The following is a 22,151-nucleotide window of genomic DNA, read 5'->3' as shown; positions in this document are numbered from 1 at the left end:
TTAGTGAATGACAAATCCGTGAAAGATAGCATGCTATCCTGCGGGAACTATTTATATTTTTTGGGAAAAAAGTAGCTTATATTACTGTATAGGTCCTCAACTACGTCTGTGCAAAAAATAACGTCAATTAATTGCTCGAATGCGGTGTTATTGAACGTCAAATGCGTGAAAGATAGAGTGCTATTCCGCGGGAACTGTTTGTTTTTAGCCTATGTCCTTCCCCGGAATATATCCTAAGTTTGTAATAAATTTCATTAAAATCGGTTCAACGGTTGAGCCGTGAAAACGTAGTAGACGCAGACAGACAGACAGACAGAAAGAGAGACATACTTTCGCATTTATAATATTAGTATGGAAAAGTATGGATTTAAAACTCTTTGCCACACAGCACGACCGCGACGGCCTGTTACCACAATGTCCGATTTTCACGCTTGCCAGTGCAAGTAAAGCCTCGAGGTTTTGTTTCAAGTTTCATAACCGTCATGAACTGTGCGAGATCATTTTTTTTTAAATGATCAAATATGAAAAGTTTGGGAAGTCTGCTTTTAACCATCAACCACTAAGGTTGACTTGATACGTGTCATTCCGTCTATTTATATGTATATAGTGCTTCCATAAACGAGGTAATGTGTGGTAATGTGACGAAATTGTTAAAAATTAAATTTTAAAAAAATGGGTTTGTCACAACTTGTTAAGAAAGTAGGATTTCAACTTGCATTTAAAATTAAGTAGGTACGGTAGGTAAGTCCTGTTCTAAATTCATTTCAGATCGCGCCTACTCAAATGTAACATAAAAGCACTCCGTGTTACAATAAATTATCTTTACGATCTCGGTAATTTATAAAATATAAGACGTACGTAATATACGATATACATAAATTTCGGGTATGGGGACCGCGGCGTCTCACAGTGGAAACGTTTCTGAAAATCAATAGATTTGAAGTATGCGAGACCCACGGTTTACGGCTAAAAGGTTTGTTTGGAATATAATATATAGGTATGAACTCTCTTCTAAAATCAATGGGTATAAATGATATCCGATTCCAGCTACACGCATGGTAAACTTTTCAAAACAGGGTGCTAAGAATAGAAAATATTTATATCATCATATCTTTTTAGCTTTTCACATAGAATATAATATATATTACTATGGCTTTTCACCTTTGTCACCTTATTTGAAATTATTATTAGATTAAAATATGTCATTTTTAGTATTTTTTTTTTAGTTTACGTGATATTTTCAGTTTTGCGATGTTGTATTTTTTATATAAGTTTAGTTTATTTACGAACGAGGAATTAGAAACTTTCCAAACGATATTTGAGTTATTTTAAGATCTTTCACAAAAAAAAAGAACTAGAATGATTTGTTTGTGTGGAGAAGCGCGCGAGTAGTGTACAGTAAGTAAGTAGATTATTTCATTTATACAATGCCCTACGAGAAATAAGAGGGTTCATAACGCCTGGCGCTTCCAAAATCAATGACGCCCACCTTAGAAGTCTTTATTTGATATAATACTAGGTTATGCCCGCGACTACGTACGTATGGATTTAGGTTTTTAAAAATCCTGTGGGAACTCTTTGCTTTTCCGGGATAAAAAGTTGCCGATGTCAATTTCCGGGACGTGAGCTACCTCTGTGCCAAATTTCATATAATTTGTTTTAACGGATAGACCGTTAAGAATCCCGTAGGAAATCTTAGATTTTCCAGGATAAAGAGTAGCCTATATCCGACCCCGGGATATAAGATAACTTTGTGCCCAAACTTCATTAAAATCATTTCAGCAGTTGAGCCGTGAAAACGTAGCAGACGGACAGATGGACACACTTTCGCGTTATAATATTAAGTATGCATTTTATATAAAAAGTCAACTTTTTAAGCCCTAATCCGTTTTTTTGCCGCTTTTGGAATTCAACTTGTCTATTTATTTATATATTTTTAAAACAGCCCGTTTAGAGTGAAGTAGATAGATAGATAGAAACTCTTTATTGCACACAAAAACACATGTAAAGGATAACAACACAGTAAGAAGAAAACAGAAAAAAAAACAATTGTGTGCAAAGGCGGCCTTATTGCTTGGAGCAATCTCTACCAGGCAACCTTTGCTGAAAGGAGAAGTTCTAGGAAGGAGGTTGGATAGTACCAAGTCGCAAGGAATTTTTCAAAAAGATTTATATATATACTAATAAACATAAAAAGTACTTATATATATATATATATATATATATATATATATAATATATAAATATATATGTATATGCTATATATGACAATATAGTTACTTCCATATAATATAAAAGGGATACATATAATATAAAAAATAAAAACAATATTTAAACTATTATGGCATAGATAAGTAAAATTCTTTCAAACGATTTTTAAAAATGGGCAGGGATTTCGAACTCCGAATATTCTTGGGGAGGTCATTCCACAGTTGTACTGCATATACCGTAAAGGACCTCCCGGAGAATTTTGTGTAATTTCTTGGGGTTTGGAGCTTGTTATCCGAGCAAGAGCGCAACTTCATGTGGCGATCAGCAGCACCGAGGAAAGTGAAGCGATCTTTAAGGTAGGGAGGAGTGTGAGGCTCATAGAGAATAGAAAAGAGTAGAATGAGGACGTGGAAATTTCGTCGCCGTCTAATTGGCAACCACTTGAGACGAGAACGGTATTCGCTGACATGGTCAAATTTTCTCAAGCCAAAGACAAATCGAATGCAAAGATTTTGCAACCGTTCCAGCTTGTTTAGTAACTCCTCATTCAAATCCGTATAGCTGCTATCGGCATAATCAAGAATGGGTAAGAGCAGAGATTCAGCCAAGGATATTTTTGTTTTGATTGGGAGGAGATTCTTCCATCTTTTAAGGGAGCCGACAGCAGCGAAAAGGCGTCTGCTTACATAATTGATATGCGGAATCCAGGAGAATGACGAGTCAATAAACAAGCCGAGATTCTTGACAGTATGACTGAATGGCAATGTCGAGTTATTCAGCACAATCGAACCTACTGAATTGGGATCGATTTTACAGGTTAGGTAGAGAGGCGAAACTTGTATGGAGGCAGAACAATGTCCTCAAGGTGATGCCTAGGTGAAGCCTCGTTGTTTTGTTATAAGTTTCACAACTGTCGTGAATTATTGCCCACGTCTATTGCACATAGCCATGAATGTCACTAAAAGCGAAAGAACCGCTTCGTAGTTTTACCCGACTACGGCGAAGCCAAAAAGAACGATTATGATTTTAACACTCTATGTATGTATGTAGGTTTGTATTTATGTGTGTTCCACCGTAGCACCTAAACTACTGAGCTGATATTGATGAATGAGGTGTCAATCGATTCGTCATTATAATCCGGGTGACATAGGCTACATTTTATAAGTTAAGAAAACCGTGAATCTGGGTTACAACACAAAAAAATAAAATAAAATGTAAATACTTATGAATATACTTATGAATATACTTACCCGAACATTCGAAAACAGATTTTTATTTATTTTCATGCATAATAGTTTTGGATTTGTCGTGAAAAGCTCGTAAAAGAGTACGGAACCCTCGGTATGCGAGTCTGAATTGCACTTGGCCGGTTTTTAAAAGCACACAACCGGAAAAATAAACATGTTTGCTCTTTCGTTAACTTTACATAATATTTACTCGGCGCGCTAAATGGATGTAAAAGCTCCAGTTTTTCACAAATTGCATAAATTAACGCAATAGTGCACAATCCATTAGTGTTAAATTGCACTTAATGGATATTTGATGGATCCAAAAATTCCAATAGTCTAAAAAGCTTATGAAACAATAATGATAAAATAATGGAGAGTGAACCAACGCGTGCCAGACCTTCGTTATTTTATGAAACTTGAAAGTTTCTTTGCGTATTGTCCCCAGCACAGGGAGGAACGATCAGCGACTATGAAGTTTGGATTATGATGGCATTGGGAGATAACAGGTAATAAACGCGTAACTGTTACGGCTTGATTACACATACATCGTCTCGTTATTAAGTGTCACATCATTGTTATTTATTTAAATATTAGCTGAGGCCTGCAACTGGGCGTGGATCTAGTTATTTCAAATCCCGTGGAAACTCTTTTACTTTCCGGGATGAAAAGTAGCCTATGTGACTTTTTAGGACATTAGATATAAAAAAATCCTTCTTACTATTTTTCGTCATCTGCTGCGAAAGAAGATTAGGTACTTGTAAATCAATTGATCGCCAATTGGTTAAAGGGCAAACCAATACACCAAAGAACAAATACACTTTCGCATTTATAGTAGGTATGGGTAGTAATTTTAACCAATCAAAGTGAAGAAAAATGAAACTTCGCTGTTACGGAGCGCCGAGAGATACCTCTCAATAACGATTCTTTGACAACGAATAAACGTAAGACAAGTGTAAATTAAAAATTTATAACACCCCTGACAAGTGAAGGTAACTAGAAAAGAGCTGATAACTTTCAAACGGCTGAACCGATTTTCTTGGATTATAGCTAAGAACACTCTCGATCAAGCCACCTTACAAACAAAAAAAACTAAATTAAAATCGGTTTATTAGTTTAGGACCTACGATGACACAGACAGATACACACGTCAAACTTATAACACCCCTCTTTTTGGGTCGGGGGTTAATAAATACGTGACTTCTGACCTATTAGTACGTGTAAAATGTAGTGCAATATAAAACATCTCCATATAGCACGCAAGCCAATCATATTTTTTATTTATTAAGGTCTAAAGTTACCTACGTAATGTGAGCTTATCCATACTAAAATACATGCTGATCGATGTGCTAAAAATATATGAAATGAGCGATAAATTATAGCGAATTTTGAATGGCGCTTGTTAATCCCACTCCCAGGAGCTTAAATATTTAGAATATTAAACACACTTTAATATTTTTTTTAAGTCTCAAAATCACTTATTCAAAACAGGTAGGTACATTATATGTATTATAGCGCGTAAATTTTGAGAAAGGACTCGCTATATTTGCTTTGTGTTAATTATCATGACAAAAGTAGGTGTGTTTTACAATGGTTCATCCAAGTACCGTACTATATTATATTTTAAACATGATAATTTTTGATTGTAAATTTTTGAATTTTTATGACATACAACGAAATGATAGTATAAGGGTTCCTTTGTCCTTTTAAGGTACGGAACCGTAGAAAAAGACTAAAAAGCTGGCATATCTCTGCTTTAGATCAAGAGCTGGTAAGCTAAGCCATACTGACTGCACTTACCTGGTAGAGATCATGATTAAATGTCAAGAAGTCATGATTAAATGTCAAAGGAAGACCAAGTGACTTTCGGAAACTCGACAATTTGCTCTGTTGATATCTTTACTAGGAATAATGAACACATCACTTCCAACATTGTACTAAATTTCCCTAGAGACAAAACGAATAGACAACAATGTAGGCATTTAGGTATAAACGTGTAAAAAATTGCCACGTGTACAGTTATTTCGCAGATTTTCGTGACTGTAGGTACGCATTTTACATTTTCGTCAGGAAAGCCAGGGGCACATAGGTGCAAAGGGGCGCGGCTCCGTAAACAAGAGAAAACCATGTGCACTTTCATAGCCTCGTAGCGTCGGCAATCTCCAATCTTAAGATGGAGGTTTAATTATTATTGCTACTTTTAAATAATTTATATTTGGTGAACCTGTCTGTCTGTCTGTGTCTATCTGTCTGTTGTCTGTCGGTCTGTCTGTCCGTTTGTCGTGTCTGTCAAGAAAAACTATAGGGTAAGTATTTCCTGTTGACCTATAGAATCATAGAACATAGAGCTGGTAGGTAGGCTTTATAGCACGCGTAAAGGGAAAAATCAGAAAACCAAGAATTTGGAGTTACAATCACAAAAAAAAAATATGTTCATGAACAAATAATAATAATTAGTATTTTCAATTTTCAAAGTATAAAATATAATTATACTAAGTCAGGCATCATAATATGAAAGGGCTTCTAAAACAATTACAATAGTTTAATACATAACTAGCTGACGCCCGCGACTTCGTTCGTGTGGAAAACCTAATTTCTCAAAATTCTGTGGGAATTATTTGATTTTCATGATAAAAAGTAGCCTATGTGTTAATCCAGGGTATAATCTATCTCCATTCCGAATTTCAATCCGTTCCTTAGTTTTTTTGTAAAAGAGTAACAAACATACACAAATACATACATACACACACATATTATACATACACACAAATTATCGCCTTAATAACACACAAACAATATAATAGTTTTTGATTTATCGTGCAAAATATTGGAAAAAATACTAGAATACGGAACCCACTGTGTGCAGTCAGACATTCACACTTGGTCGGTTTTTTTGATCAGAATTTTCTTTGCTTTGATAAGTTTTGGCTTGCGAGTGTGGAATCCAAGATCTTTCGCGGGGATACCTATGTAACCACGACGTTGTGGCGTCGTTTTATAAAAATGAATTGCTAGCAAAACCGTTATTATAATCATAATCCTTTTACAACTGAAGCACGCTAAAGTATATGCAAAGCTATCGTATCCCTCTTGTGTCCTTAATTCGATAATATATCCCTATTAGGAACGGAGGCAATATATTGCAACAAAGTAAGTATAGTGAAGTTGAGTAGTATGAGAACTAAAGCGACTTATTGCTTTGTGTCTTGTTTAGAAAAATGCGCGATTATATTGTTACGTGCTAGGAGTTCGGATTAAAATGCCAGTTCCCGAAACAAGAACGTTTATTCACACACTGTACTAACAGTCCACAAAAGTTAGCACTTGTACTAATTAGCGCTAACTGAACATAAACAAGTGCGAGTCAGACTCGCGGACTGAGGGTTCCGAACTTGGGTATTTTTCCGACATTTTGGACGATAAATCAAAAACTATTATGGATAAAAATAAATAAAATACTGTTTTAGAATATACAGGTAAAATTCTTTCATATGATACCTTTGGCATAGTTATCTTACTTTGAAAAGTGAAATATATTTTAATTTTTTTCTGTGATGTAACCACAAATTCACGTTTTTTGGATTTACTCCTTTACTTGTGCTATAAGATCTACCTACTTGCCAAATTTCATGATTCTAGGTCAACGGTTTTCTTGATAGACACGACGGACGGACGGACGCACGGATGGACGGACAGATAGACAAACAGACAGACAGACAACAAAGTGGTCCTATAAGGGTCCCTTTTGAGGTACTTCCGTACCGTCCCTTTTATTTTAATAATACAAATATTGTGTCACTTAAAGTGACTTACAGTGAGGCCAATAGCGCACCGTGAGTTTTGTAATTCACGGTATCCGCAAATTCACAATCAGATAGCTAAGCAATCGTTAGATGATTTTAAATTTTAATTGACTAGGTGAAGTTTGCGATTTTATCCGCGTGGATCTAGGTGTTTTTAATATCCCGTGGGAACTCTTTGATTTCCCGGGGTAAAATAGCCTTAAAATATCCTTTTACTGGATTGATTTGGGTGTTTGGAATGGAGATAGGTTATACCTTACCTACCCTGGATTAACACATAGGTTACTTTTTATCCCGGAAAATTAATGAGTTCTCACAGGATTTCTAAAAACCTATATCCACGGGAACAAGGTCGCGGGAATCAGATAGTATTACATACTAAAGACCCGCCCGCCACGGGTGCAATGTACCTACATACTAATGTACGTACTATCAGTGCGGTTATTTAGTTATATTTCAAAAGAATAATTTTCGATGAAAATTCACAGTCAGTTGATTTTTTCTGACATCTTGAAGAAATTATAGACATATTTCAAGAAATTAACATAAAGATGATTTCAAACTACAGAATATAATATATAAATATCGCTCACCCTACTTTTAAACCCTACTGTTCACACTTAACATAACAGTTACTTAGTGACATTTAAAAGTAGGGTGAGCGATATTTATATATTATATTTAAATATTTCCGTAGTTTGAAGGCAACTTTAAACTATATACGATGCATAAACCTTTCTTTTGAACCACTTCCTATCCATTGATAAAAACCTAATTGAAATCCGTTGCGTAGTTTAAAAGATGTAGTTTAAGCCACTTTGTTTCATACCATGTAGTGCTATATAAGAAGAAGACAGTAGATACTAACGCTATGCATTAAGAGTGAAGACTAAAAACTGAAAACTACGATTCTTGCATTGAAGAAAGAAAATTTTAGTGCAAAATAACTTGTGATTTTTATTTGGTGAAATACTGATTGTGAAAAAACAACTTGCACTCAAAATTGTTGATAATATATAGAAACTAAGAATATACATATCAATATAATTTTGGTGTCATAAGATAATTTACTGTATCACAGTTTATAGAAAAATGTATTACGAACGGTTTCAGCCTAAGATAACATTTTTATTTGTAGTTACAGCTTGTGTAGGCTCAAGGCCTACCTTATAAATATTTTTCTAAAGCAGCTGCCTATAAATAGAAATCTGTAAATAGAAAAATATTTCCACTACGCGCTAAGTATGCACAAGTAATCTCGGAAAAACTATATATATTTGTGAAAATATTATTTGAATCCATCAGTCATTTTATTTTTGCTTTTAAAAACGTTGCTGTTGAATATATCCGTTTACTAACACGAATATTGTAGGTTCGGTATCAGTGAATAGTATAAATTCGAGAGTGTTATTTGTGAGTTTGCTTGTTATATTGGTTTTATGCTGTAACAGTTTTTTTTTTAGGAATGAGTGACAGACACAACACTTTACGAAGTCGAAAGCTCTTTCTAAAGATTGATAGACAGTATTTCTTGCCGGCTACAGCTGCTGTACATATATTATTTAAGTATACAAAGGAAAGGGCATATCGGAGATTATAGTCAAGAGCCGAAGAGGGGAATATATTATTGGAGTCAAGACTGAATAGATAGTAATTGTCTTCTAGGCAAGTGCACTCAATCTTCGACTGATCATAACTTGCCAGCAGATCTAATTGCAATCTAAATAATTAATGAGAATACAAAATAATTGTTTCGTAATTTTATTTTTTGGTTAAATTGATACTTATTCTTGGGTATTGATATTAATATCGTTACTATTATCGTTGCATTGTTCATAATTTGCAATGCTCTGACAAGGCCTCATGTTATACCTATATGTTTAGCTCTAAGCATCCACCGTCCAATGTATAAATGAATATAATAAAAAAAAATTACGTCGTACGAAGCAACTATTTGCTCAATACTTAGAAGTCACGCCTGCAAAGGAATCTAATAGTGCTGAGAGAAAAATATAATAAAAGCTGAAAAATTTAATATACGATGTTGTCTCTATTGCAGCGTAATGTGTCGCTCGGGACTAATGGGAGGCTTGTGTCGGTAAAATACAAATACTGCTATAATAGCTTACCTATGTCTTTATTAATAAATAACAAAATTAGCCGTCAACTGATTTTTATATTTTCAAACTAAATTGTAGTATCAAAAATTACGCTAACGCTACTTTACATACAATTTTTTACATTTTTTACTAGTTTCACAACTATGAACTGCTTAATGTAACCTACAATCATTTTGTGATTAATCTTAGATTTAATGAAAAACCGAAGTTCTAGAGGTGCTAAGACCTATGTTTAGTTAACAGTGATAAAACAGCAACAAAATGGTGCAAATGGCATGCGTGTAAACGGACTTTTGATAAATGGCTCACAATTCTATACACATTCAGACATTTTCATTTGTAAATTAAATTGTATTTTTGTTAATACCTTATTTATTATGAGTTTTGGGTTCTGATAAGGTTCTGTTCCAAATAGCAAACCAATGCTTCATCAGACATTTTATATAAGCATTTTATATAGTCTTAAAAGCACGTGAGTCCAGTAATACAAGTATCGTGCCCTGTCCTACGTCTCGTGTATTTAAAATATTATCCTCTACCTCGACTAAAGAGCGGGCTTTGCTACGATGTTTTCTAAAGCCTGATTGTTTGAAAGATAGCACGTTGTTGGATTTGAGGAAATGTGAGAGCGTGTTGCATTTATTTTTAACCCCCGACCCAAAAAGAGGGGTGTTATAAGTTTGACGTGTGTATCTGTGTATCTGTGTGTCTGTGTATCTGCGTATCTGTGTATCTGTGTATCTGTCTGTGGCATCGTAGCGCCTAAACGAATGAACCGATTTTAATTTAGTTTTTTTTTGTTTGAAAGGTGGCTTGATCGAGAGTGTTCTTAGCTATAATCTAAAAAAATTGGTTCAGCCGTTTTAGAGTTATCAGCTCTTTTCTAGTTTTCTTGTAGAAAAGAAGGTTAGATAATTGTTAGGTTCATAATATTATGTCAATAGACAAATGTCAAGCTGTCAAGATGGACGTTGCCTAAATACATAATTATTTATTTGAAAATGATGTTTTGGAAAACTCAGATACTTTGGATCGTCGGGGGTGTTATAAATTTTTAATTTACACTTGTATTTAATTTCAATTGATGTAACGTTTTCAAATGTATTTCATCTTCATAAAATTACCTTTCAAGTTTCATGAAATCTCAGCAGAGATATGATCCGCCAACCCCGAAAGGGTAGGAGGATTACAGGCCAAATTAAATCATACACGGAGGTCGTCTCTGACCGGTCTTTTCATTGTAATAGATATTATAATCGGGTTCGGTTTATCATCTTGTTTCATCTTTCTATATGTACATTATAATAAGCTCGGGAGCCCTTCTAGGTATCTAGTTCATAATATTAATTAGATAATTGAATTTACATTAGCTTCTTATTAAATATAACTTGACATTTATAACTTGGAATAAGCTTGGAATAGGTTCAATTTAAAGTTGTCTATTAAATTAAAGAGTAAACGATAACTCTCGTAAAAGTAGGTAATCAGCCAGTGTGTGTGTTTTTGTTTAGTTTTCACCCAAAAGCTACGGAACTAGAACTGGAGATAAATTAAACCTACTCTGGATAAACACACAAGCTACTCTTATCCCGGAAAATCAAAGAATGCCTACGGGATTTTGAAAAACCTAAATCCACGCGGGCATCAGCCAGTTATTTAATACTAGAGGATGCCCGCGACTTCGTCCGCGTGGATTTAGGTTTTTAAAGATCCCGTGGGAACTGTTTGATATTCCGGGATAAAAAGTTGGCTATGTCAATAACAGGGACTCAAGCTTCCTCGGTACCTTTCATACAAATCGATCAAGCGGATGAGTATTTAGGAATTCCGCGGGAACTTTTTGTTTTTTCGGGATAAAAAGTAGCCTTTGTCCTTCCCCGGAATGTATCCTAAGTCTGTACAAAATTTCATTAAAATCGGTTCAGCGGTTGAGCCGTGAAAGCGTAGCAGACAGACAGACAGACACACTTTCGCATTTATAATATTAGTATGGATTAGTCATCTTTGTCCAAAACATGCCCCGTTAATACTGGATTACTATAATACTGCTCAAGTAATTTCAGACAATGCGCCTTTGACTCAAACGAAAGTTAAATATTAAAATGAAAAAAGAATATGAAGGAAATTAACTCCTCAATTTTTTTTGTCAAAACAAATAAATATTGAATAAATGTTCAAAGGCTTTGAATCGCTTTAATGTATTTAGAAGAGTTTTAAATCTGACATTGTTTCAAAGTAAATGAACAAATCAATACACGAGAAACAAGCCAAAAAAATCAGTAGATGAGAAACAAAATCTGCAGTCGCTTATATCACTTTTTGTCTGCCTTTCTATCTGTCCGTCTGTCCGTTAGTCCATCTGTCGTTTTAGTCAAGAAAACCTATAAGGTAGGTACTTCCCGTTGACCTTGAACCGTGAAAGGCAGGTAGGTAAGTTTTATAGTAGGTGCAAGTGAAGAAAACATCTAAAAATCGTCAATTTGTGGTTATATTACAAAAAATATATATAATGTGTTCAAAAAAAAAAAAAAATTAGCTAAATCACATCAACTTGCAGTGTTCTACATAAAAATGAGGTACGTATGGTCTATATCTTATATTATGGTACGGAACCCTTCGTGCACGATTCCATCTCGCACTTCGCGGGTTTTTTTTAATATTCTCAAATTAATTGTAGTATCAATAATAAAGCTGTGATAGTCTAGTGGTTAGAACGTCCGCCTCCTAATCGGAGGTCGGGGGTTTGATCCCGGGCACGCACCACTAACTTTTCAGTTATGTGCGTTTTAAGCAATTAAATATCACTTGCTTTAACTGTGAAGGAAACATCGTGAGGAAACCTGCACGCTTGAAAGTTCTCCATGTTCTCCAAAAACGTAAATCTTTCAGGATCACTTTGTTGTCTATCCGTCTTTTTGTCTGCCCGTTTGTCCGTCCATCGTGTCTGTCATGAAACCTATAGGGTACATATTTCCCGTTGACCTAGAATCATGAAATTTGACAGGTAGGTAGGTCTTATAAAACTAGTAAAGTTGCCTTCAAACTACGGACGTATAATATAATATATAAATGTCGCACCCTACTTTGAAATGTCACTGTTCACACTTAGATGTAATATAATATTAATATAATATTACATCTAAGTGTGAACAGTGACATTTCAAAGTAGGGTGAGTGATATTTATATAAATTATTATTATATTTCTGTAGTTTGAAGGCAACTTAAAGGAAAAATCTGAAAACCGTAAAGTGTTTATTTCAAAAAAAAATATTAAAATGTCTTCATGAACACATAAAATTAGTTTTCAAGTGTTTTCAATTTTCAAAGTAAGATAACTGTGCCAAATGGGGTATCATATGAAAGGGTTTTATGTGTACCTACATTTTAAAATAATAGTTTTTGATTTGTTGTGCAAGATGTTTGAAAAAATATCCGAGTACGGAAGCCTCGGTGCGTGAGTCTGACTCGCACTTCGCCGGATTTTTACTCGACAATTACTTTAATTGACGGTCTAAAACTCCGTTACATTTTTTCAATCTATTAATTTAAAATCAATCCAGCTTTTTACATGACTTTACTTATCGCTAATGCATAGCAATACTGGGTGTATTTCATAAGTTAAGAAATAGAGGCTCTTATGTGGAATTCTGCTCACATAGAGAACACACGTCCGTAACGTTCCAGACTTATTTATTGCTAAGCTGGAAACCTATTTCTTAGAGTTGTATAGAAATAAAATAATATAGTGGCCGTGTTTTATTTCAACTTAAATGCAACCCGGAATTGATGAATATTTGGTCTCTTCTGACAAATACATTCAACCCGCTAAAATGGACATATTATACTCGCTGGAAATGGAGTGTCTTACAAAATGACAGTTAAATTTTGTGCCAGTTAAAATCACGGAGCACCCGCCGAGCATACCGGAAATTAGACATGTTTTCGTGTTGACACTATGTTGACAGATGTCTTATCACTAACATTTAGTTCCGACACCTTTTAAAACAGGTCAACATTCGTAAGTCCAGCGTACTCGTTTTAGTAGAGATCAATGATACAATCAGACCAGCGCGTACCTACTATGTGATGAATTGATTGAGATGGTATTATGGTGGTAGTCTCAATATATTAAAGGGCCATGGGCAAAAAATGTTTGGCTTCTGGTCCAAACTCCAGTATGGGCCCCGGTCCGATCGCTCAACAGTGGTAAAACCTATGTCATATCAAAGCATTGTGGCTACATCAATATCGAGCGCAAAGATGGTGGTTTGGTACATTTTTAAAACTGAGTAAGCATTATTTGCTTATTGTTGTGTATATAGAAAGTACCAAACATCATGTTAGCGCTCGATTTTGACATGAATGTCATAGTATGAAATAAATTGTCCCCCAAAAGTTTACACAAACGGCATCAGGGCATCAGTTTCAACATTGTGGGGGGATTGGACAAAAAATCAATGACTATGATGATGATAGCTGCAATTATAAAAGTTCAATTAAGAGCATTTGAGATTTTGAGCCGTGGAAAGACGAATTACAGCGACCAAACACAAAAAATACGTTCAAAAAATTTTGTCGGGAAAAATTGTTCATCGACGATCTTCATTAACGAGATTGAAGAGAAACAATATTTACGAAAATTTCAAACTTTTCACGTAGCGTAATGGTCTTCTTTTTTAATTAAAATGTTCCTGTCGATAAAGCCCAGACTACATGGGCGGCTCCAGCACGGGTCGGGTTAGCCACGAATTAAAAATAAGTGGTCCGAGAGTTGATGAGCGTTTCCGAAGAAGTGTTTGATACAGGCTGCTAATCCTAATATAAAAACACAAAAAAAATTTACTTATATCCGTTATAGACTTTGAAACCACCCAATCAATGTGCCCCCAAACCAGTTTAACTCAAAAGGCATTAACGCGAAGATGGTTCTAGACCACTAAACAATGCATTAGGCACAGTCTTTTTTAGCGTACCTAGTAGCACACGCCGGGTTTCCGCTAGTATGTCATTTTTGATTCAGTAGGCTATCTTCCTAGAATATGGCAAATAGATAATAATTATGTTAGGGATTTAATTGCATTACGACCCTTAGGGTCATTTGCACGACGTAATACAATCAACATCATGATTAACCCATTTCCGGCTTACTACTGACCACGGGTCTTTTCAGAATGAGAAGGGTTAAAGGCCATAGACTACGCTGACCAAGTGCGGGTTGGCAGACTTCACGTAACTTTGAGAATATTGTGGAGAACTCTCGAGCACGCAGATTTCCTTAAGATGTTTTCTTTCATCGTTTGCATGTGATATTTAATTGCTTAGCACTAACTTTTTGGAGTTATGTGCGTTTTAATCAAAGTGGATAGTCTAAGTAGACGTCGACTTCATAGACGGGAAGTGCGGGAGCCATAAAACTACAACGCATATTAATTTCGCTTACAAGAGTTGCATTTATAACATCTGGGTCGTAGTGAGATTTTGATTTACTAGTAGTCGTAAACAATAATGGTAAAGCGATTTTGTGGCAGAGGAAAGTATAATGTCTATTAGAAGACCGATAATCGTTTGAATTAAAATATTTTCTAGGATTGAGACGATGAATGGTAGAGCTATGATATATGCGAAAAATGCTGGCACTGATTAGAAGATTGAAAGTTGAAGTTACAAAGGAACCTACCATTCTACGTACGAAATTAACTATTTTATGGCATGTAAAGTTGCTGTGATAATGGTAAGCGAGAAAAAATTACAGACACATAAGATTCAATAATCGAACTCAATACGAACTGGCTGAGCCGCGCCCAGGACTAGTTTGCTATATTCAGCAAATCTTAGAAAAATAGATTAATCAAGCTGGTCGTATAAGTTTTCCAGTGACTCTTCGCTTATAAGCGTTGATGAAAAGTCTAACACAACTACCATGTTAGGATATACCAGAAACGCGGTAAAATAAAAGGTTATATAGGAATTTTGGGAAACATTGAACAAAAGAACATATTGCATCGCGTATCGAAGGCCTGACCAAGACATATTTTTGAGCACAGAGATGCCAATAGTTCAAATTTTTGCAAAAAAAATGTAAGTAGTAGAAATCAATATTTTAATACCATGATACAACAAACGGGAGTTTTAGTACCTACCTATTTTAGTGATTCTGTTGCAAGAATTAATTAGGAAATCTTTTCAAATATGCAGCTACCTATATTAAAGTTGTATCGTCTATACCATTTAGCGAACCGAATTGGAGTCAGAGAGTCACTATTATCTAGTACAGGCCTAATGGCATCAAATAATAATTTTCAAAGTATATGGGCTACGTCTAAACTTGCCGATTAATAATAAAAGCAGCTCTTAGTTTTCAAATTTAGCACAAGATAGGATAGTAGAAATATAATCTTAAATTCATACATATTATATTATATCAGAAATGAAATTGAAACCGGCATCGGCAGTTTTTTACAATATTGCTATTGCTGCTATAACGACAAATATTAAAAATTTCAAAATGGCGACCATTAAAATTTGAAAAAAAGTGCTATTTTTTGTATTAATAGTACGGAGCCCTTCGTGTGCGAGTTTGACTCGCACTTGACCGGATTTTTATCATTACCGTGATGAAATCTGGAATCATATATTTTGTCACATTTTTGGTCTAAGGTTTGACTACAACCGTTTCATTTCTAGAATTGATTTACTGCCTCGATATTAAAATAAAACAAGCAATTACACTTGGTTTATCGGTAATTGAATACTAGTGGTTAATGGGAAAAATCTTCGGAATTTCATTCCTTCGCTCTTTTGCAGTATCTTTAAAAAAGATGCGCGAGTTAGGCTCGTTCGCCAATGATTCCGTAGCTTAGAGAGAAACCTATAAATAGTTACTTAATTTAGTCTGTCGTCTAACAAAACTTTTATTTGGGCGCCATCTCCACGGGCGAGAGTATCGCGACGAGTCCATCCTACTATCGTCGGATAACCTATACGGTACAACGATGATTCCGTCAGCGTGTTGCCGCGACTCGCAACGATACGCAACGAGACCGCAACGGATCGTAGCGTGACGTGACGGCAACACCTTGCTGCGCCTCTGTGGCGTTATCGCCGCGATAAAATCGCCCTGTGGAGATTGTATCATATTTGTTAGCACGGCGAGACTATAAGGGTTTTTAAATTTTGGTATAGAATTCTAAAGATGCGTCTTTTATAATATCATAAAAGCTTATAATTTGTCGAGTCGCTTTAATACGTTGCTGTTGCACGTTCAACACGGCTGATAAATTAATTGAGTAAAGCTTTACTATCCCGTTTGTAATATAAGTGCCTATTATGTATGAAGCCTTTCATACAGAGAAGCGCGCATATTATGGAACCGGCTTTTGTAGTTATATCCAGAACTCTCTGCACACTGTAATGTGACGTACTTCGAAGGTTCATGGACAATTACAATTACATAACTTATTTACTTATTCTGGTTCAAAATATAGTCCTTACATAGATAGTTAATAATTACATAACTAGACAAATTAATTTCATTTCATTTCAAATCATACAGTATCATAGAGTCTTCGTTCATTAAACGTTAAAAAGAAAGAGCCGGCGAGGGCCAGACTTCCGCTATTTTATAAAATCCGAAAGTTTCTCGACGCATTGCCCCCATAACAGCGAGGAACGGTCAGTGACTATGAAGTTTGGATCAGGGTGGCTTTGGCAGATAACTGGCAACAACGACTTATCTTTCGCCAAAATATAAAGTCTATTTTTTTTTGAGTTGTATTAGAAATCACGTCATGCATTGTCATTGCAAGTGTTAACCCTCTGCCAGACACCCTTAAGTTTAATAAATTGTTAAAGTTTAAGGGCGTCTGGCTAGTGGGTTTATACTTTTAGGAAAGATTTTTTAAGTCTTTTTTGTCTGCTATCTGCCAAAGTCATCTGGATCCAAACTTCATAGTCGCTGATCGTTCCTCCCTGTGTTGGGTACAATGCGCGTTGAAATTTTCAGCTTTTATAGAATCACAAACGTCTGATACTCTCGGGCTCTTTGTTCATGACATCCACCCGAACAGTTGCCATAGAGTCACCCAATCATAGTTCGTTAGAAAAATCCTTACTCATCCACGCACAGCCTAAGTTGTTGGACCTAGATAGCTAAAATTTTCTACAGAGATTCCCTTTCTTTTTATAATGTAGAGAATTATGACAAGATTTTTTAAAATTCCCACGCGATCGAAGGTGTACCCACACTGTGTCTATTCAAGTCTAGTGACCACCCGGTCACTAGACTTGAATAGACACAGAGTAAACAATTGTTTAGAAATTTCCTTGAAGTGTAAATTATAACACTATTATAAAAATTATAAATAGAATCGGAGTGTCAGATAAGAAAAGTTTTAAACAAGCAATTTTCCAAGCTTTTCAAGTTTTTCAGATAGGCATCATACCTGATGCTCCCACTGCAAATCAGCGCTGCAGCGTAATACTGAGTGGAAGACCTATGTTTGGTCACACGTGACACTTTATAAAATATTACTTATTTACTTGTATGGTATGTATGTAAAATGTAATGGTATGTAGATTGTAGTATGGTGGTTAAATGTATCTAGATTAATTCAATTAGTGTTAAGGTTTATAGTAGTGTTATTGTGATCAAATAAAAAAGTTTTCTTTCTTTATTTACTAAATAAATCGTTTTCACACAAAATATGGAATCATTTCACGTACTTTTTCTACTGAGCTGGTTTTGCAAAACAAAATTTTACAAATTGGTCGAGAAGTAGTGGGAATAATTGGTGTACCTCTAATGTATTGGTTTTAAAAAAAAAGACTAAATTGAGAACCTCCTCGTTTTTGAAAGTTAGTTAAAAAAGGCTTGAAAGACGCTGAGCGAAGCGCAGTCACCCTGATCCTGGCTGGTAATTGGAAAAAGGGTTGAAAGATGCTGTGCGAAGCGCAGTCACACTGATCCTAGGTGGTAATTGAAAAAAGCTTGAAAGACGATGAGCGAAGCGCAGTCACCCTGATCCTGGCTGGTAGTTGAAAAAAAAGCTTGAAAGATGCTGAGCAAAGCGCAGTCCCCGTGATCCTGGCTGGTAATTGAAAAAAGCTTGCAAGATGCTAAGCGAAGCACAGTCACCTTGATCCTGGCTGATAAATGGAAAAAAGCTTAAAAGATGCTGAGCAAAGCGCAGTCACCCTGATCCTGGCTGGTAATTGAAAAAAAGCTTGCAAGATGCTAAGCGAAGCACAGTCACCCTGATCCTGGCTGATAAATGGAAACAAGCTTAAAAGATGCTGAGCAAAGCGCAGTCACCCTGATCCTGATTGGTAATTGAAAAAAGCTTGCAAGATGCTAAGCGAAGCACAGTCACCTTGATCCTGACTGATAAATGGAAAAAAGCTTAAAAGATGCTGAGCAAAGCGCAGTCACCCTGATCCTGATTGGTAGTTGAAAAAAAAAGCTTGAAAGACGCTGAGCGAAGCGCAGTCACCCTGATCCTGGCTGGTAGTTGAAAAAAAAGCTTGAAAGATGCTGAGCAAAGCGCTGGCACCCTGATCCTGGCTGGTAGTTGAAAAAAAAGCTTGAAAGATGCTGAAGCAAAGCGCAGTCACCCTGATCCTGGCTGGTAATTGAAAAAAAGCTTGCAAGATGCTAAGCGACGCACAGTCATCCTAATCCTGGCTGATAAATGGAAAAAAGTTTAAAAGATGCTGAGCAAAGCGCAGTCATCCTGATCCTGGGTGGTAATTGAAAAAAAGCTCCCCCCCCACTGAATTACATGTATGTACCTCAGTTATGACAACAAGTTTCATTCTACGAGTACCTATATTAATTGTTTTTCGTAAGAGCTTTATTTGAACCCAAAGTTACTGTGATGGATTAAGCTACACCGGCGGACTTTTGACCAATCAACAAAATTGCAAATTCGAAAAGCTCTACCGACTTAATTCTCGAGTTTGAGGTCTCATTTTTCCTTTCTACAACTACCTTTATCTGAGTATTTGTGCGAAAATTTCGAGGACTCGCCATAATATTTACTCTATTATATTATACTGGAGGTATGAAATTGTACTTTTTTGTTTATTTTATCTGATCCATTCATTTGTAATATAATTGTTTTAACATGACAGTTGACATTTAGAGCAAATATGGCGAGTACTTTCTCAACGTTAATTTATTATTATGGTATCTGTCCATCAGGTCACATATGCCTACTTAAGAGGGGTCTCTCCGTCACTCGCTTCATACAAACGTAGTTCCAATTTCATTTGAATATTAAGCAACCAAAGTCCATGAAATTTTGCAGACATATTCTAGAAACTAATATCTATGTCTGTGGTTTTCCAGATTTCTGTTAAAATATTCGGTTTCAAAGATACGCGGTCTTAAAAATGTACATACAAATCTTTGAGCCCCTGTAATTTTAAAACTAGATATTTTTAGGAAAATCTAAAACATCACAGACAGATATTAGTTTCTAGAATATGTCTATAAAATTTCATGGACTTTGGTTGCTTAATATTCAAATGAAATTGGAACTACGATTGTATGAAGCAAGTGATGGAGAGAGCCCTGTTAATTAAGTAACTGAAAAATTGATTGATACAAAGGCTAGCCTAAGCGCTGATGTTTCAATCACCGAATAAACCTTAATTAACAAACAGACATTTTACGTATTTTGATTTCATACAAAATATGTCAAAACGTCAAAATTCTTCAATTAAATATTTGTCTGATTATATACTTAAAATAAATCAAACTTTCTGTTATTAGTCAATAATTAAAATACATAAAACATTATAATAATAATTAATCAATTCGCTTTCTTTTATAGCTCCAGATTTGATAAAATATTATGGTTGAAGTAAAGTAATTCGCAAGTTTAAAAAATATTTGCTTAATTAACAAGTATTTCGGGTATTTCGCCAACAAATATGCGTGGAATGTATTGTATAGAAAATCCACGCAACGTTTATAAATAATAATTTTATTAATAAACCCATAGTTAATAAACCCTCAATGATTCTGAAAATTTTAAATTTCCCGTATATAAATAAATGAACGAGCGTGAGCTTACCTTTTTTTTAGCAAATATTGAGTCGAAAGTTCCGATGAGCGCAACAGTTAGTCGTTGCGGGAATGTTTATCGGAACAGCGGTGGCCCGGCTATAAAATGGCGGATATAGGACGGGTCAGGACTACGGCCGCTTTAACGAAAAGTAAAAGTGAACGTATCTCCGCTCGATATCGCCCTACCTGTTGCGGCGTTGCGCCCGTCTCGTCGGCGTAGACACAAACTTTTACGCGCTCAGAGTTAAACATTTGGAAGACTCACCCGAAGCGCTGGACTGCTCTTCGGACCCACCGCCTTTCCTTCGAAAAACTTTTAAGAGAGTTGACAACAGTTTGACGTCTGTTCTGTACTGTTAGGGTTATAGTTACATACTAGTCTTCGCGCGCGAGACCTTCGGGGTCGCAAGACGTGCAGCCACGGAGGCGATTGACGAAACAGTGCGGGCTTGGGGTCCGCGTCCGCTGCTCAGCTGCCGCGCCCCGCCCGTACCCGACACCTTGCGACCCTAAACCCCTGCGCCGAATTACATTTTCATATAACTACATCAATTATTATTATATCTATATTTTCAGCCAATGAGCCGATTGAATCTTCCATTATGTCTCATTTTCAAAATTTTCACGAAAACTCTTTAATTTTCAGTTAATTATCCTGAAAAAGCAGTTTTGTGGCTATGTTTACTAATTTGTGGATTATGACTCAGTATTCTTTTTTCTCGTTTGTAATTATTCCTCTAAGCGGTGATAGCCTATCGGTTAATAACGTCCTTCTTCTATTCGAGAGGTCAGGCGTTCAATACCAAACAAGTCACGGCTATAGTATTTCCAGCTGAAAAACTTACGCGACCATTGTTCTAATCATTGATTTAAGAAGCGCCCCCCATATATTAATTTCAATTTTATGAATAGTTTAGTGAATGAAAATCATTAAAAATAGTCTATGTTCTACATCTAAATTCTCAGAAGTTCAAGTGCATCTGCCAGGAGGATGCCACGATACTATCTGGCAATGCGTGACGTGATTTCTAATACTATTTATTCCAAAGAATATATAAAAAAATAGACTTTATACTTTTTTTTAAAAACTAAAATTAGATTTTTTATATATATTTATTAGGTACCTACCATTTCTCTACCTTTATTATCTCCCAAAGCCACCATGATCCAAACTTTATAGTCGCTGATCGTTCCTTCCTGTGCTAGGGGCAATACGGAGAGAAACTTTCAGCTTTTATAAAATAACGAAAGTCCGGCTCGCGCTGGCTCTTAGTCCATTCACTCTGGTTCTGTGTTATGTATCTTCATATTGTGTTTTCGGACGCTGATTGTCGTGTTTGGTGAAATTAGGAACTTTACGACCAACCTCTTGTTGTTGTTTATTCCCTTCGATAAATAAGAGTGCTACTACATTATTGAAGCTTTACTTATCGAAGATTAGAAAAGTTGATATTTAGTATTATAAATGAGAAAGTCTGTCTGTTTATCTGCTAATTTTTCATGGCCCATCCATTAAAACGATTTTGTGAAATTTGATACAAGAGTTAGTTTACATCCCGGGGACGGACATATAGACTAATCTTTATCCCGGAAATCAAAGAATCTTCCCACTGGATTCAACCTATCTGTTCCAATACCATGAATCTTTATGGCAATATTATATATTTTTTTTAGTTATTTTTTTGCATTTTCATGCTCATTTTTGTCCGTTAATATTAATTG

General features: G+C 35.6%; 1 protein-coding gene and 1 long non-coding RNA gene across 2 annotated transcripts in view; one reads left to right on the top strand and one right to left on the bottom strand.

Annotated features, from left to right (window-relative positions):
- LOC123880546 (SCY1-like protein 2) overlaps positions 1-20,832 on the bottom strand; it is a 111,591-nt gene extending 90,759 nt beyond the window's left edge. The window contains exon 1 of the mRNA XM_045928720.1: positions 20,695-20,832. The gene's annotated coding sequence lies outside the window, so the exon portion shown is untranslated. The remainder of the gene's footprint in view (positions 1-20,694) is intronic.
- On the top strand, positions 2,356-7,820 carry LOC123880594. Its single transcript, XR_006799291.1, has 3 exons — positions 2,356-3,032; positions 4,187-4,191; positions 7,809-7,820. It is a non-coding gene; the product is annotated as an uncharacterized LOC123880594 (long non-coding RNA).
- Positions 20,833-22,151: the final 1,319 nt, after the last annotated feature.

This window comes from Maniola jurtina, chromosome Z (genome assembly GCF_905333055.1).
Source record: "Maniola jurtina chromosome Z, ilManJurt1.1, whole genome shotgun sequence".
NCBI classification, from domain to species: Eukaryota; Metazoa; Arthropoda; class Insecta; order Lepidoptera; family Nymphalidae; genus Maniola; species Maniola jurtina.
Note: the sequence above shows the minus strand (reverse complement) of the source record. Positions and strands in the feature narration are given on the sequence as shown.